The sequence below is a fragment of the Macrotis lagotis genome, chromosome 3 (genome assembly GCF_037893015.1).
Source record: "Macrotis lagotis isolate mMagLag1 chromosome 3, bilby.v1.9.chrom.fasta, whole genome shotgun sequence".
NCBI classification, from domain to species: Eukaryota; Metazoa; Chordata; class Mammalia; order Peramelemorphia; family Peramelidae; genus Macrotis; species Macrotis lagotis.
In genome coordinates, this window is record NC_133660.1 from 143903522 (window position 1) to 143923185 (window position 19664).

A 19664-nucleotide genomic window follows, 5' to 3' on the forward strand; every position below is an offset into this window, starting at 1 on the left:
TGAAACTAAGGGAAATAAATTGATTTGCCATGAATGGTCACACTGATGATCAGTTAGTAATAGAAATGAGATCTGAATACAGGTCTAGAAACTCCAAACAGAGCTTCCATTTCAATATGGTCACACAATAAGTAGAAATGAGATACCAACCATGCCTTTCATGTAAGACTCAATAAAAAAATCAGTTTACTCCTCTCACTTTTTGAAATGGGAAGTCCTGTTCATATTCATTCATTCATTGAAAAGAGAAAATATCATTTGTATGCAGAAATGTAAAGCAAAATAACAATAACTCAGTTGTCCTACAAAATAAAGTTATAAAAGGAAATAAAGCCTACAAAAGAAAATCATGATTACCTACTAGTTATTACATACATTAGAAGTAACATAAAAGATAGACTCTAGGAAAATTGTGATAAAATAAGATGGCCTAGTCTTAAAGGCAGAATGATGAATAAGATATGGTAAGTCTGAGTGCTGTATTGAATATTCAGAGAATACTAAACAATCTATATAAAAGCCTACATCATTTTGAATAGCTTCTATTAAAGATTTATGGCAGGATGTGGACAAGAATTGGACAGGATATTAAGGCATGAATGTGATGCAATCCATAGTGACTTACATAAATGAAATCATAGATTCCTCCAAAGTTTTAAGGACATGCCTGGGGAGGAAAGAAATAATAAAAAAGAGAGTTAATTAACTTGAAAAAAAATAAGGTTGAGGAGTTATCCAATGGCCATTTTGCTCCTCTAATCAAAATATTCCAATGACTACTCTGGAATAAAATTTAAAAAAAAAACTTTTTCGAAAGTCATTTCACAATGTTATTCTTGTATACTTTTACAAACTGAGTTAATATTATTCCCTTTTATACGTATTAGCCAAAAAAGTCAAATCATTGCTCACCATGTATAACATGTTCTACCTCTTTCATTTTCTACAGGTTATCCTCTAACTTTAATATGTTGCCCCCTGTTTACCTCCGCCTCTGGGAATAATTAGGTCCTTTTAGTGATCAGTTCATATCCATTTCTTATGAGGCACTTCTGTACTACTACCTTCATCATCACCACCACCATCACCATCACTGCCACTAAATGCCTCTGCCACCATCATAGTCATCATCACCACTACTACTACCACCACTTTACTTTGTATAGATTTTGCATTTACTCTTCTGAACATAAAATCTATCCTATCAAAATGTAAACTGTTCTGTGAATGGCAGGATCTGTGTGTCTCTATCTCCTTTTACCTAATATTTAACCATTGTATTTTACATATTAGATGAACTTAAGCAAGTATCTGTCCAATGGACTTGATACCCATCTTTTTTCCTTCTCTGTTGAAGAGGAATCTAAAGGAAGCAGATCAAAAACTGAAGTCAAGAGACATATTAAAGTTGTTAGTATGTTGATTTACTTTTAAATATTGTTGTTGCTACTATTTGTTTTTTGTTTTCAAAGAGAAACAATGACATCATAGTGTGATGTCTGCATGACATCATAAAGTGTTATGTCTTGCACCTTAGTTGGATTTAAGTGAGGTAGAGTTGCACAAGCCTCACTTTTTCTTGTATTGTCATTGAAGTTCAATGATAGTACAAAGTAAGCAGTGAATAATCTTGGCATCTTCAATTCTTGACCTGGGTCTAAGCACTCTACTAGCAGCTGCATCAGTTGTGTTCATGGCCATTGGAGCAAGTTTTTCTCATCAGCCCATTCTGGGAAAAGTCTCCAATTGTTCCAGGTTGTTATCCCCCTACTTCACCAAAAGGTCTGAGGCTGTTAGTTAATCTCAACACGGTTTAGTCCATGTACTGAAATAGTTTTACTAGGGTGTGGCTGCTATACAAGTTACAGCTTCTTGGTATCACAAAATAAAATTAGCTAAGGGTATTGAATGATCGAAGGATATATATAATAATTATATACCATTTGATCATTTTTAAAGACTGAAATGTTCATAATTCTCTCACAAATAAAAATAGAACATATTTCTTCATTGTCAAAGAAAAGTTATATTTTACTATTTTCGATTACATGATGCTTCTTTCAATAGTCACTTATATACTAGAAAAGTGACATAAGTGATATTTTACTAGCTAGATTATCCAGTGATTAAATCTGATCAGGGAAAACATTCTCAAAGATAATCGGGTCTGGGATTTCTTCAAATAAAGTTCTGGCTGAATGTAAGAACAGACTGCCCAGAATCCTCTTCATTTTGCAAATAAGTGATTTTATTGTCTTAAAATCATGTCAATTGATGACTTTCAAAGCAAAATCTAAAATCCTGAGTAGGTAATCTTTGAAGCAGCATCCTAGAATGGCAAAAAATTTCTTTCCTTGTAACACTTAGTCAAGACTTTAGAACACAGTAGATATTCAATTAATATTTTTGATTCAACACAATAGAGAAACTGGGTGGAAAGCAGCAGCTATTCTACAATTTCCCCTCAGAGGGGAATGCCAACATTTGTGTGTTATGCAGCTTTTGCAGTTTAAGAATGTTAGAGGGGAATGTTTTATTTTTTAACTTTAACCAAGAAATTGGTAGGAGCTTTCAACAAAGTGAGACACAAAGTTGAAAAGCTAGGAAAGATCTCAATGGTCAGCTAGTCTAACCCTTTGCTACATAAAATATATTTAATACATTGTTATCCTATGATTTTCTAAAGACCTCCTGTAAACTGTGTAAGTGACTACCTGACAAAGCATCATATTACCCTTTTGAATATTTCTAAGTAGAAGAAACCATGACTCTCTGATTATCACCATTTTAAAATATCAACATCAATGCAATGATCAACTTGATTTCTAAATACTGACAAGGAAGTGTACTTCCCCGCTTTTGTTTCAAGAAGAAACCTACAAAATTAGTCAAATTTTATCAGACAAGATGAATGCTGGGCTATTTTGGTTAGATAAGGTTTAATTTTACCTCTGAAATTTACAATCATTACTCTAAGTCCTCCATGATGGAACCAAAAAATAAGAATATGATATCTAATCCCTTAAATTACCCAATTTTGTTAAAAACAAAACCAAAAACAAACAAAACTTGCCTCCCTAGAAGAAAATAGACTATATTTTTTTTATGAATTTTAGATTGGGTCTAAGATATTGTTGTCAAACTGAGGGAAATTGCCTTTTGAAATATATACAGTCCAATCTAAAACATTTAAAGTCCCTTTTGAAGATTAAGGATGCTGAGATTCCTATATCACAAACATTGGCTGTAAAAATTGTTTACCAGCTTTCTGTTTTCCTTCTCATCTTGGTTGCATTTATTTTGTATGTGCAAAATCTTTTTAATTTAATGCAATCAAAATTAACCATTTTGCATTTCATAATATTCTCTGTCCCTTGTCTGGTAAAAAATACTTCAATTATCCATAGATCTGACAGGTAAACTATTTCTTCCTGCCCTAATTGGTTTATGCTATCAACATTTATGTTTAAATCATCTACCCATTAGTGAAGTAAGCAGATCCAGGAGAATAGTATTCCCAGTATCATCAACATGGTTCAATGATCAGCTGTGATATACTTAGTTATTCTTAGCATAACAATGATTGAAGACAATTCCAAAAGATTCATGATGGAAAATGACAAGCATATCCAAAGAATTATAGATTATGAACCAGATTGACTCACACTATTTTCTTTGTTATTTTTTCTTTCTCATGCTTTTCCTTTTGTTCTGATTCTTCTATTACAACATGAGTAATGAAGAAATATGTTTAACATAATTGTACAAACACAACATCTATCAGGTTGATGGCTGTCTTAAAAAGGGAGTAGAGAAGAGAGAAAGGAGAAGAAATTGGAACCTGAAATCTTACAAAAGATGAATGTCAAAAATTATTTTTACATGTAGTTGGAAAAATATTAACTTAAAATTACTAACTACTAACTTAAATACTAAATACAGAATGCACAGGTTCAAGATTGTGATATTTTTCTATTCCTACATTAATAATATGCTATTATTATTATTATTACTACTGTCATTATCATCACTAGTACTATTCTGATAAGCAAAGAAAAAAATCATGCAGCTGAATGCAAATGCAGAGTTAGAAATATGAGTCATTCATAAGGAAAACCTCAATACCATATGTTTTAGTTAGACTGTGACAAATTAATTCCACCTTTGTCTATTTGTTGTGTTACACATTAGTATGTTCATCTAGCCCAATACTGAAATAAAAATAGACATATTTGAAAATTTCTGAATAATTCAATTGATTAACAATTATTGGGAATTTTTCACTTCACAGATTCATAGGAAATTATCCTCTTCCTTCCAAATATCATATATATGTATGTGTGTGTGTGTTTGTGTGTGTTTGTGTGTGTATATGTGTGTATGTGTGTGTATACATATAATTGCGTATTGCTCCCTTCATCAGTGATCAAATAATAATGAAGAAATTTCTCTGAGATATTGAATAAAGAACTTAATGCAGGGAAGCTAGGTGGTGCAGTAGATAGAGCATTCCCTAGAATCAGGAGGATCTGCTTTCAAATCCAAGTTCAGAGACATACTAGTTATGTAGCTCTGGTTAATACTGATTGCCTTCCATAGCTCATATTGAGACAGATCAAAGAGAAATGACTTTTCTTACTTGTGATCTTTCCTCTTCATTGGATTTAGTAGTCTATGTTGCAAGTACTTTTCTAGAAAAAGTAGGATATAATTGCTACTTGTGATCCATCATCGAAGCAGCAGGGTATTCTTCATTTTTGGTCCAAATTCTCATGGGTTCCTATGAATCAGGAAAGGTAAGTGGGGAATATATTACATTATTCTGAATCTGGGACAGCTCTTATATGTAATTCCACTTTTCTATCTCTGAGCCATTTCACTAGGATTCAGACTATGACAAATTAATTCCACATTTGACTATGTGTTTTGTTACACATTAATATGTTCATCTAGCCAAATACTGAAATAAAAATAGACATATTATTCTGTTACAGTTTTCACCTCATCCTGCTTTGACCTCTGATGCAGGGTTCCTAACCCACTTTGAAAGATCTCATTCAATTTTGCTTTCTCCCACTCTCCAAGTGGGGTGTGAGTGAGTGGAAGCACCAATTGATCTTAATAATCAATTATTTCTGGGGCAGCTAGGTGGTGCAGTGGATAGAGCACTGGCCCTGGAGTCAGGAGTACCTGAGTTCAAATCCGACCTCAGACACTTAATAATTACCTAGCTGTGTGGCCTTGGGGAAGCCACTGAACCCCATTGCCTTGAAAAACTAAAAAAAAAAAAATAATCATTTCCCATTCTGATTTCTCTTTTTATATCTTCACTTAGAATATCTTTTCCAAATATATCAACAATGCATGATCAAGAGATTGCCCCTCAGGTTTAATCATTATCATTTGCCCCAACATTTTTTTGTGATATAACAACCCACTCTCTGACCGCTTAGGCTAATCTAATCTCTTCAGAGAAATCAATATAGATTTGTACAGACCAATGCAAAAGTGAACAGAACCAGGGGAACCCTTTCTACATCTACAATTACATTTTCAAAGAAATTATCATGTTGGACTAATGATGAAATATGTTACCCACTACCTGATAGAGAAGTAAAAGACTCAGAAAGCAGAATGCGACATTTTTTGATATGGTCAATGTAGTTATTACTTTGATTGATGATGCAAGTTCATATTTTTTTTCTGTTATTCTCAATTGAAAGAAGCCCAGGGGATAAGAGAACAATTAAACAGACCATACACAAATGATCTTTCAATTGGTCTTACTTCTCTCTAATCTCTCTAATCCACCCCTTTCTGCTCCGCCCACCCCGACAACTGCCAAACTAATATTGCTTGATATGGAGGTAGAAGGTAGGGGAACAATGAGGAAATTATTTGTAGTTTGTCCTCCTCCAGAACCAAGTGTTATAGCTTTGATTAAGAGTCCAAAGCTGTTCTTTTTTGAGTCTATGTATTATTATTATTATTACTATTATTATGTTCATCTATTAGTACATGACTATTCTCCACTGGAACTTTCCCTGAGGGTGATCACAGTTCTTTCTTTGAGACTGGAAGGCCAGTTATTGCACTGTTAGTGGAAAGGAGGACTGAATGAGTAGCAATATTTTCTTCAGAAAGGTTTCCCCTGTGGGCTGTAAAATGGAGCCTGGAATAATCCTGTGTTTTTTTAGAAGGTAGAAGAGCAAGCTTAATCTTTCTAGAAGTCCAGAGACAACCCCCAATTATATCTCTCTAAGGAGAAATGGGAGATAACTTTGATCTGTCAATGGCTCTGGACAAATGAACATTGTCCTTCTGACACTCATTCAAAGGATATTACAGCAAGTGAAAATTGGCACCTGGAGCCATGGTGCTCATGAAGCACAAGTCAGAAGAGAGAAAATGGAGAAGGAAGTAACTGTACCGAGGTCAAACTTCTGCCTTTCTTGTCCTTAGGCACCCGAGTATAAGTGAATGAGTTGTCTCATACAAGTCTACACTGATTCTACAGACCTTGCTCCAACAGCACCACCCCTGAATTATAGCAGAGTTATTTTATTCAGTTTTTTCATATAGGTGCAGAAAGGTCTTATTGACTGAAAACAGTAGCCATAACACTCCAAGAAACCTAAGAAAGAGAGAAATTATGGTTCTCTCAGGGTAGGATACTTTTCCCTAGAACTTCCTTAGATGCCACTTCAAATTCTAGGAACATTTTGGAAGTTCTTATAAAATCTGAGACAATCAGATGATGTGCCATCACCCAGGGAATTCTATAACTATATTGATATTAATATTGACATAGATACTATATACTCCATTATTAAGTGTTGATTATCAGGCAATATACTAGGTTTAAAGGATACAATTGAAAAGAATGAAACCATCCATACTCTTTTTGAGGTTATATTTTAATAGAGGAGACAACACATACATACAGAATATATACCACATATATTATATTAATAAACACATAAATATGTATATATACAAAAGTGGTTTGGAAGGCATTCATAGTTAGGGGAAACCAGAAAAGGTTTCATACAGAATACAGTGCCTCAGATAAAACTTAAAGGAAGAAAAGGACACCCTGAGGTAGAAAGGAAGGATTGCATTCCAAGCAAGGCAGATACCTTGGATGAAATCATGCTAAAAAGTATAGCATCTGACATATAATCATTGCTTAAAAAATACACATTAATTACTGGATTAAGTCTTAGAATTCAGGGGCTTTAATAATTTTTATTTTGTAGCTGAAGAAACTGGCTCCAATAGGTCAAGTCTTTTGTATAAAATCACATAGCCAGTAGATTATGTGCCAAAGACAGGACTCGATTCCAGGTCTTTCTGGACAGCTCTCTATCTACTATGTGATAAAAATTCTCTCCTGCTAAGATCAGTGCTGGGTTCAATCAAGTCCTCTCCACAGTTGATTAGCTAATTCAGTAGCTTTCCATATTCCACTGAAATATGGGTTTCCTTACCAAAAAAAAAAGTCCCCTAGCAATTTCTTTTTTTTATTGGAAGGTAGTTAGTGATACAAAGGATAATTTGGGCATATGACAATAACATTCAATTTCTTTTCAAGTGGAGTTGATTGTGACCTCGACCTTTCATGTGGTTGGGGACATGATAAATACTTATCAATGCTCCTTCACAGTTTCCTTTGCTAGAGTTTCATCTAGCTTTTATTGTCTAGCCATAGACCTCCCACAGGGTTAGGTCCTGAACCATCTTCTCTTCTTCCTCTATATTACATCACTTGTCAATCTCATCAGTTATCATGAATTTAATTACCATCTCTATGTTAATGATTGTCAGATATATCTATTCATCTCTTTGCTGACCTCCAATTTCATATTTGCAAATGGTTTTCAAGAACCAAGGTGGATATCCAGTAGACATTTTAAGCTCTTCATGTTCCATACTTAATTCATCTTTTCCTCTTATTCTCCCCAACTCATTTCCTAGAACTATAAAGGGCAACATTATCCTCCTGAGGCCTAAAGCTTGCAACCTAAGAGTCATCCTCAATTACATATCATTTTTTATCCCTTTCCTCCATAACCAATCTGTTGTTGATAACTGTTGATTCACCTTTCCAATTTCTCTCTTTTGAGGGGGGAATGTAATGGGATTAAGTGACTTGTCCAAGGTCACACAGTAAGTATCAAGTGTCTGAGGTCAGATTTGAACCCAGGTCCACCTGACCCAAGGGTCAGTGTTGCACCACCAAGCTACCTCTCCAATATCTCTTTTGTAAAAAAACAATTTTTCTTTTAATATTTTTTTTATTTATTTAAGGTACTGCGGTCAAGTGACTTGCTCAAGGTCACAAAGCTCGGCAATTTTTAAGCATCTGAGACAGGATTTGAACTCAGGTCCTCCTGATTCTGGGACCAGTACTCTATCCTCTGCACCATCCAACTGCCCCCCAAAATCTCTTGAACATATCTTTTTTTCTTCTCTAACACTACCACCAGGTGTAATCCCTCATCACTTGCACTAAACTATTGCAGTAGTCTGCTAGTGGATTTGCCAGTTCTCTCTCCATTCCAATCCATTCTTCATCCACCCACAAAACTGACTTTCCTAAAATCCATATCTGACCATGTTCTTCCCCTTGTCACATACTCTTAAATCCAGTTAACACTGGCTCCATTGCTTGCTGTTGCATGAAAAAACATTTCTTCTGTCAGCTGTGGTTGTTTTCTCTGTCTGTCTTCCATGTCTAGCATGATCTCCCTTCTCATATGCACCTACTGTCTTCCCTGGCTTCCTTTAGATTCCAACTAAAATACTATTTTCAACAGGAAACTTTTTCCAGCTTTACTTATTTCCAATGCCTTCTCTCTCAAAATTTTCTCTTTTTATTGAATATGACTCGTTTATGCATATTTGTTTGCTTTTTATCTTTCCCATTAGATTGTGATCAGGATGCCTCCCTCCACCTAACCCATTTCTCATCAATAAGACAATTTAGTTAGTTTTTTAATCTTTCCCAAGACCTTTTAACTTAGGATTCTACTAGTTGAACTTAACTAATGGTTTTTTATCCTCTTTGCCTCACTTCCTTCCTATTATAGAAAAGTTAGGTGTTCCAGAGCTACTTCTGAAAGAAAATAGTCAAAAAGATAAGTCCACTCTGATGAAAAGATATTGCAGTCATCCCTTTGCTAGGACACTCAAAAAGGAACAGGGATAGGAGTGGAAAGAGGAGAGAAAGTATTAATTTGATACTATAAGATAGTCCTTGAGCACAGAGGTATCTTTTCTTGATTGAGGACTTGGCATGAAAACCCTTTGACCTCATCATAACCACAGTCTGGAGAAATCACTGACACCATAACCTCTGATGAATTTATGAAGTCCTGTTTATAAAGATTAGGAAAGGCCACCATCTGCACAGGTGAAAGGAATATAGACACTCATGAAATTGGGAGCAAGTGTCAGCCAAACTATCTATTGTAATAGAGAAATGAGAGCAACACTTTTAATTTTTACAAATAAATAACATTTTAGAAATACAGACTTGGGCTTTAAAGACCTAAGTGTTGTATGATTGAATATTTTTGGTTTGATTTTACATGATAATTGACAGACACATCTTTGCACAGAAATTTTCAAAGTATTCCTCAATTATAAGTTTTAGAATAATCAGAAATTAGAAAAATATGTAAAATCCCCTTCCCCTATTTCTTCTTCCCATTTGAAAAATGAGGACTTAGGACTAGGGAGATGAAGTGTCTTGCCCATAGTCATACAATTAGCAATTAGAAGAACCAAGATTTAAACCCAGGTCTTCCAAGTCCATATCTGTTGTTGTTTCCATTCTTCCTCAGTTTCTTCAAAGGTAAAATGGAAGCAATAGCAGTGCAGACCTCAATAGTTGTTGTAAAGGTTAAGTTAAATATTACTTGTAAAGCACTATAGTGTTTGGTCTATAATAGGAATTTAACAAAACTTTACCTTTCATCTTTCAACTGCAGAGTCCTAAATATGCCTCTCTGAACCTTACTATCATTAATTCCAATTCTGCCTGGAATGAGGCAGAAATAGTCAAATTCCACTTACATGTGACAGTCCTTCAAATACTTGAAAATAACTGCCATACTCTGCTCTGTCATCTCTTCTCTAGGCTAAACATTTCCAGTTACTTCAAATGCCAGTTCTCTCACAATCCTGTCTGTTCACTTCAGGATGCTGCCTGCTTTGTCTTTTTTGAAATGTGAGCTTAGAATTGAACACAGCTCACTAGATGTGGCTGGAACCAAAGAATAATATAATGAAACTATCAGTTCCTTTGATCTAGACATTGTTTCTTTCATAATGTTATATAAGATATCATTTGCTGGACACATATTTAGAAAACTGTCCATATTGGAAGGAACTATATAATCTTCTGGTCCATGAGCAAAATAACAATTCCAGGGTCATCCCTTAGTGCATTGATGCAGGGCAATGTTATTTTTTTTAAGAAAACAATACACATATACCATAAAATATAAATAAGAATACATAATTAAAACCACAGAGTATTCTATTTTTGGATACTGACAGATTTTGTAAATGATCCAAAGAAGGGAAAAATACAGAAACCCCAAAACTCTATACCATTTCTTTTCCCCAAATCTCATTATAAACAATACCTAACTGGGCAGTCTAAGACCCTAGTGTCTAAGTGCAACTAAAATAGGGATTTGCTAAGAGTGCTTTAGCTTGTGATGAAGGCCCTGCAATTTTTGTTATTGATGATACAGTTTGTTGTGACATCATTTTTACTCAAGTCTAACCAATGGCAAATTAAAACAACTTTGATCACTTTGGAAACTCTGGGCAAAGATTTTCATTTGTAACTATCAATTATTTAAAGAATCCTTTAAAAAGCCTCTTGAAGAATTCTTGGGGGTGGGGTGAGTGCAGGTTCTACAATTTGGATAGTAAATGTGAATGGTCTTAAGTCACAAGTGCCATATGGCAGGAAAATGTTGTATAAAATAGAAACATTGCCATCTACTGACAACTCTTAGAAAAAAAAAGACCGTTTTTTTTTTCATTAATTTAACTGCCAGCTTGTGCACTTTCATGATCTATTGCTTGCTATGGAATTGCATGAAAACGCAGGGAACATACAGGGATTTTGGAGGTCCCTAGATTCAATAATCTTACTTCTCAAGCCATTCAGAACTTCATGATTGCATGGTGCAATTAGATATTTTTATTAATGGCATCGTTGCATAGTATTTCATAGGTAGTTTAAAAAATTTTTAAAAAAGAAAAAAAATGTTTCCAAGCAAGTAACTTGAGAAGGGCATGTTAATAAATCTGTACCGCCCGCATCTGCTGTACATGGGGACTTGCTAATAGGATTTCCATAATAACAGCATTTATCTCCAAGCATAGTGCATAATACCAATCACTGGGTAGCAGCAGTGTTGTTATTACATTATGTGAAAAATGGGATTTGGTGTTAAGGACATGTATTATGAACAGAAACAATCGCATACATAGGGGCTGATGCACCTGTACATTAAAGCTTTCTCTCACCCATTCTTTCTCATAGAAGCTTTTTTGGCCTTCAATACTGTTGATATAAGAGCACTTGATGGTATTATTGAGAACAGACCTACTCTTCTTTCCATTCCTGCTTTCCAAAGCACTTGTCCATCTTGGAGGTGCCTCAGCCTTTGGTTAACTGAAAGACTCAGCATTCTCTGTAACTAGTCAGTAATACAGCTTCAAGTTGGTGACTGAATTAAAATCAATAAAGGTATAATGAGTGGGAACGAAAAGATGTATGGCATTGTGTATAGATGACTGGATTCAGGTTCAGGAAGGTTTGGCTACAAATTCTTCCTCTGACTTTATCTATTGATTAGGAACAAATTGCATAATCTCTCTGAGTTACAAAGAACTCCCTAATATTTACTTGCTAGGTAATAAGTGGTTGTGATATAAATTAGTGAAGGAAGTTCTCAGGTACTCATGTACATAGTAGGTACAGGCAAAAATCTACAAGCAAAACATAAAACAACAAAAAATAGTCTCTCTAGAGTCAAGAAGTTTCCATTTTTTTGAAATCTAAGGAAATTATCTTATGTTTGTTCTATATTCTACAGCTATATCTTCACACAACAAATTTTACTTCATGTTTCATCTTATTTTCCACTGTCTCATTACAGAATTATTTTCCTGCGATGGTCGAAAGAATAGGATGAGTTTGTTATACTATGTTCACATTTATTTAAAATCCAATTTGCAAAGATACTTCTTTCCTCCAAGATTATTTGCAAGAATATTATAGTCTAAACTACAGATGGAATCCATAACAATGATAAAGTTCTCATTTTTTCCTCTTTTCAGTGACACATTGAATGTCCCAGGAAAGAGAAAGGAATAATCATTTATAGAATGCCTACTATGCTATGCCTCTTGCACTGTGTTGTCTTATGACAACCATACAAGGTAGTTCCTTTTATTATCCAAATTTTACAGATGGAGAAACTGAGAAAAAGGTAAAGTGACTTGCCCAGGGTCGCATAGCTAGTATGTGTCTGAGATCAGATTTGAATTTAGGCTTTCTCACTCTAGGTCCAGGACTCTTATCTACTTTACTACCTAGCTGCATCAAATCTTGAAAAACCAAGAATCTCATAAATGAGAACCTTAGGTCTCAAAGGTTTTAGCTCACTGGAGTTTGTTGTCCACATTATGATATGCAGTAGGATAAAACTAAAACTAATCCACCACTCTGTATCTGTTAAGCAGGCAATACAATATAACAGAGTTGGAGCAAGAATTGAATAGAAAAACAATAGAAAGTAGATCAGGTAATTGTTTTGCGAAATCAAAAATTTCCTTCAGATTCTCCCTGAAAGGTATATTAAAAGATAGTTGGATAGATAACTATTTCTATGAAACTTTTATCTAAATAGAAAAAAATCAATATTCATCCACTGATGTAGTATAATTTTAGTGAAGATGATTCAAAGAGTATTTAATGGTTCACCTACAGATCCCCTCTTTCTGTCTGTCTATCTATCGGTCTATTCGTCTATCTATCATTTTATTTATCTATCTATTTACAGCAGGACATTGACATATTTTTTAGGTTTTTGCAATGCAATGGGGTTAAGTGACTTGACGAAGGCCACACAGCTAGGTAATTATTAAGTATATGAGGCCGGATCCAGACTCAGGTACTCTTGACTCCAGGGCTGGTGCTCTATCCACTGTGCCACCTAGCTGCCCCTACAACAGACATTGTTAATTGTCAATAAGGTGAACTCAGGATTTGATAGGAAGAAGAGAATGGATTATAGCAGTTTGGGAACAGTATACATCCTTAAATGACATTAAGCTTTTCTCTAAACAATTTTTAAAATTATCTATTTGTCTATTAGTCAAAGCATTCTTTAGTCTCTGAATAATAAAAATTCATAGCTGACCAGAGAACAGTGGAAAGACACAAGAGCAGGTTGTATTTCTGTAAAAAAAGAAGACATTTTACAAGTAAAATTAAATAAAAGTTTTCAGTCAAAAAATAACTGACCAGAAATAAAGATAAACCCAATCACATAAAAAGAAAGAGAGATAATCATCAGTGTTCACAGGACATCAAGAGAATGTGAGGAAGGATCTCTGGACACTGAGTAGCATGATCCTTCCCCCACCCCCAGCTCCCATGGCATATTTAGAAGAGGAAATAAGCTACCTAAGATAAATGAATTATAATCTGAATAAATACCTAGAATAACCAAAATGATGATATCACCAAACATATTGTTTCCAATTAAGTCAAATATCAAGTCCTGTGCCTTTTAAGTGCAAATTAAATAAAAAGAAATTATACTCAAATTCTTATTGTTACTGTGGATTAGTCTGCAAAAATATGAATCTCTCATAAAAACTATGTTTCTCACTCTTTAGAGTTCTGACTATTTTTTTTAAAACACACAATAGTAACTCCCACAGGCTCCTAATGCATTTTTAACTAAGAGCAAAGGCAACCATAAATAGTTTCAACCTCAAAGAGCTTTGAATACTCTAAAGGAATATAAAGTTACTTCAATTGGCCACCTCTCTTGCCCATTCTTTAACATTCATTTTTCTGCTGAAGAAACTCAGTGAATAGAGAGTAATTTCTTGCTGATCTAACCCCAAGGTTTAATTTGTGTATGAATGGGAGGCAATGTTCTCCCTGGGTAGGCTACTCCTTCACTAAGAGCCAAAAGCAGGAGCTCCCTGGGTTTATTATGATACAGACTGAATTAAAGGCTTCCTGGATGAAAGATCCAAGAATGCTCTGCTCTCAAAGCCCCAGCAGAGTTGGAATAACAGATCATTCAGGAACAGATGAAAGGCCAAGCTCTTCTTGTTCACTTTCAACTGGGCCAAAGCAGATGCAAAAGACCTCAGAACAATGTCTCATCTTGCAACCTAGGGCCATTGTCCAAAAACTTTGGTAATTCAGCAGTGGGCAGCATCCAAATATATAGTCATTGGAGATTCCCCTCCCTCCAATTCTTCCTGAGTGAAATTATATTCAAATATAATATATGTTTCTAGTCCATTAAATATACCATATCATATAAGCTTATAAGTTGAGTTACTGATGTATATGTCACTTACAGATATTTCACCAACAATTTGCCTATAAATATTTGTTCTTCTCTTCAACCACTGTGGGTTAATTTAGCAGTGTTTCTTAAAGAAAATTTACAGATGAATTCATAGCAAGTATAATTCAATTATTAAAAATAGAAATCAGAATGAAAACAATAAATCAAAACATCCTATAAACATTTATTGAGAACATGTGAAGCACAGTGTTGGAAACTGCAGGAGATTCCACACTCAACAATAATACTTATATAGCTGACATTTAAGGAGTGTTTACAAATAAAATCTCATTAGTCTCTCACAGTAGTCCCCTAGGGAAATGCTATTATTATTATTCCATTTTTTAGAGGAGAAAAGTGAGGTTTCAAAGGTAAAGTTTTTTGTTTTTTGTTTTTTTTTTTGCAAAGGATTAAATAGCTAGTTCTGGGTTTCAACAAAGGAAGACTCATCTTCCTGAGCTAAAATCTGGTCTCAAACATGTACTAGTTTTGTTTCCCTGGGCAAGACACTTAACTCTACTTGCTTCAGTTTCCTCTTTTTTAAAATAAATTGGAGAAGGAAATAGGAAATTACTTTAGCATCTTTACCCATGAAAAATCCAAAATGAGGCCATAAAAATCCAAAATTACTGAAATAACTGAACAATAACAACATCAAAGCATCTGAAACTGGATCATGCCCTCATTCTTTTTAACCCTGAATTGATTGCTCTATTTACTGAATGGCTCGTGAGTGCAATGAACTATACCTAAGTATTAATTCTGCATTAGATATTTACTATTGTTGTGACTTTAGATAAAACACCAAGCTTCTCTGCTTCCTTTGATTTAAAATTGGATAAATTTTTATTCAGTGATTTCAGTCATGTCTATCTCTTCGTGACAACATTTGATGGTTTTCTTGACAAATAACTGTAATAGTTTGCCATTTTTTCCCTCTAGTTTATTTTATAAATGAGTAATTGTGGCAAAGGAGTTTAAGTGAATAACCCAAAGTCACACAACTTGTATGTATGTTGATCTGGTTTTGAACTCTGAAGTCCATTACTAATACTTTGATGCTCTATCCACTGAACTACCTAGCTACCCATAAAATAAGATAAAAGCATCTAACTCAGGGAATCCTATGTAATATAGGTAAAGCTATTTACCTAAAGTGCTTTAAAATGTAAACTATTGTTTTTGTGGGGCTGCTAGGCGGCATAGTGGATAGAGTGCTCTGTCTGAACTCAGGAGAAACTGAATTCAAAATTGACCTCAAACATTTCCTAATTGGGTGACCTTATACAAGTTAACCTATGAAATGAGTAAGAGTAGAAAATGGTAAACAACTTCAGTATCCTTGGCAAATAAACCTCAAATGAGGTCATGAAGAGTCAGACATAATTAAAAAACTAAGTAACTATTTTTTATTGCTAAAATGTAAGACTATTAAAGATCTTGATAACAACTATAAAGATTTGATAGATACATGTATAAAACATTGGACATGCAGGCTGAAAGAGTTACCAACTTGTATCTTGAAGAAGTCACCAAACCCTTTTCTCTTCATTCTCTGCATCTGTAAAGTAAGATGGACAAACTTGCTATTCTCTAAGTTCTCTTAGAACTGTACAGCTATATAGTTCAGTGGATAGAGAAGTAGGCCTGGAATTTGGAAGATCTAAGTTTAACTCCAAATTCAAACACTTATTAGCTGTGTGACCTTAGGCAAGTTTCTTAACTTCCATCTTCATATGCCTCACAAAGATGTTTTGAGGACTAAATGAAGTAATATTTGCAAAGTGCTGAGTATGACTAAAATATAGTAAACAGACTTATAATAAATAAATAAATACTTCTTTCCTTCCTGAAGGAAAACTATTTCTTACCAGAAATAATGTTAAATTCACATGAGATAAGAAATGTCATGATATTTCTGGGGTGGGGTGGGGATGAGAACTGAAGTCAAAGTATCTAGGTTCAAATTTTAACTCTGTATATTATTGACTCATTTTTAAAAGCAGAGGTTTGAATGAAATAATATCTATAGTCCATTCTATTTCTAACTGCAATCTTGAGAAAGAAAAATCATTTCTGATTGTAATGGGACATAGAAGGCTTCAGGGAGGCAGTACCATCTAAGTCAGCTATTGAAAAATGACTATGATTCCAATTCTCAGAAATAGGGAAAGAGGAATATTTTTTTAAGTATGGGGAATTGCAGTAATGAAGGCTACAATTATGGAAGAATTATGGCAATTTGACTTGTCAATGTTTGTGTAAGATAAAGTTCAGAATACATGAGAAAAGATAACAAAGGCAGACCAGCAACTTAGCAAAATCATGAGAAGCCTTTAAGGTCATGCCAGGTAAATGGTTTCTTTCCAATTAATAACCAAAAAAAAAGCCATGAAAGGGATTTGAGTGGCAAAATAGCAGAATAACATGGTAGTCCCTAAAACCATGTAACTCAAATTTCTTTAAAAGATGCATGGAGTATGGCATGAGGTATATGACAATTCCACTATACTCAATCCTGTTCCACATGTAAAATACTCCAACATAAGGAGTTTACTTAAAATCAGGCTATATAGGATTCAGTTTGCAGAAAGCAGAAAATTTCAGTTTGTAAAAGAGAAGACCCAGAGAGTACATAACAATATCCTTCAACTATCTGAAAAGCTAGTATGGAAAGAAGTAGGGTTTTTTTTTGTTAACTTGACCTCAGGAGACAAAATGAGAGTGAGTTCTGAGTTAGATCAGTCACTTGGTATTTTAAGTTATACATTGAAATGAAATGACTTGCAAATCATTCAACAATTAACAAAAGGTTAGTAAGAGAAGGATACTTTCTTAGCAAGGAAAGGAAATTGAACAAGGATATTGTAAAAAAAAAAAAAAAACTCTGCAGTTACTTCAACTGAGTAAAGCCCATCCACTTCCTCTGAGTTTTCCGTAATGGTGACAATCCAAAACTTTGCAAGTGGCTTAAGACTTAGGCTACCAGGAATTTATTTCATCATATGAAGTCATTAGTCCCTAGAATCCATCAAATTACAAAAACTGTTTCAATTATTTTTAAGGAAAAAAAAATAGTCATAAGATCTTTGAAAGTGGAGAGTAGTCTGCTGTTCCTTTTCTATTGAGATTAATATACTATCTAGGACATAGCAATTTCTTAATAAATACTAGAATGGGAGCAGCTAGGTGGTGCAATGGATAGAGCACCGGCCTTGGAGTCAGGAGGACTGGAGTTCAAATCTGACCTCAAATACTAATTACTTAGCTGTGTGAACTTGGGCAAATTACTTAATCCCATTGCCTTGCAAAAAACAAAAACCAAACAAATAAATACTAGAATGAATGAATTAGCTGCTCTCTGTACTAGTTCTTGAAATGAGATGCATTTGTGCATTTTGCAGACTGGTCTTAGACAAGGACAACAATAAGAGGATTGTCAAGAATGGATTGTTTTTAGAAGGTTTTGCAAGAGTTGAATTAACAGAACATATGATGTGTTAGGATGGTAGGAGGTGAGCAAGGAGGAACAAAAATGTTGTTGATATGTCAAGCATGAGGAACAGATAGAGATGTGGATAGATATAGATACAGACACAGATACAGATACAGATATGTTTATATGTATGTTTGAATGAACCTCTCTCTGTGTGTATGTGCATATATATGTATATATGTGTATATATATATATATATATATATATATATATGCACACATATCTATACTTCTTGCTGTGGTGTTTTAGAAAGTAACTTTTTAGGAGTTGGCATGGATGGGGTAACCCATATAATGGCAAATGGCAAATAGACAGGGAATGGAATGGAATGACAAAAGTGGAGGAAAAAAAAGACAAAACAAAACAAGTCAGTTTGGCTAGAAGGTAAATTGAATGAAAAGGGAACAAGCATAATAAAGATGGAAAAACAGGATGGAAAGAATTGTGAAAGTTGTGAAAGAATTTAAAAGCTAAAAAATTAATTTGAATTTGATCCTCGAGGCAGGAGGGAGACATAAGACTTTATTGAACAGGAAAGTGATGTGGTCAGTCTTATGCTTTGGAAATATCACCTTGTCAACTATTTGACCATAGACTAAAGAAATGAAAGATGAGGCAAGGAAACTAATTTTCAGAATATTATAATAGTCCAGGGAAGAAGATTAATGAGATCCTGAGCTTGGAGGATCATAAAAAGGTGATTATTAAATATGAAGTTGAGAATTTTTATTACAGAAAACATAAAAGGTTTTTTCAAAGATATAATCGAAGGTGGAAATAAAAGAGAAGCATCTAAGTGGAAAACATTTAGTCATAAATATTTTTAAATAATTCTGATATTCTATATATATTATATATTGGAATCAATATAATTATGTAAGAATAAGTATAATTCACAAATTGATAAGTGGCATTCATTATATGAAAAAGAAATTTCCAATAACTATTGGCAGCCATGAGGAAAAAAAATTTTCCAAATTACTTATCAGAGAAATATACATTTAAATAACTCTGTGGAGTCACTGGCAAAAGAAAAAGACAAAAACATTGAAACTGAAAAATGGCAGAAGATTTATGGAAGACAAGAATGCCAAAAGTGTTATTTGTGGACTGTGAATTAGTTTAGTTGCACTGGAAAGCAATTTTTAAATTTGAATAAAATTTTAATTAAATTATATCTCTGTTGTTTCATTGATATCAGTATTAGGTTTAGATACTTCAAGGGGTAAAAAAAATAGAGGAAAGGATTTTATATTCTTATATGAATAATAAGTGCTTAGCAACTTTTTGTGTATCTATGAAGGAGAAGTAGATGCCCAACAAATTGAAAAGAATTGAAGAAAATGTAGAGTGTAAAGCATACCCTACAATTACTCTCTGATTTTTTACTTATTTTGGAATGTTGGGTACCTGTAGTATGGCAGGGAGCTATCCCTGAAGACTATGAGGTATTACAATGATGATGTATATAAAATTCCACCAATGTATTTCCTTACAAGATTAGTGATTGATAACAATCATTAGAACTTAATTAGCTTTC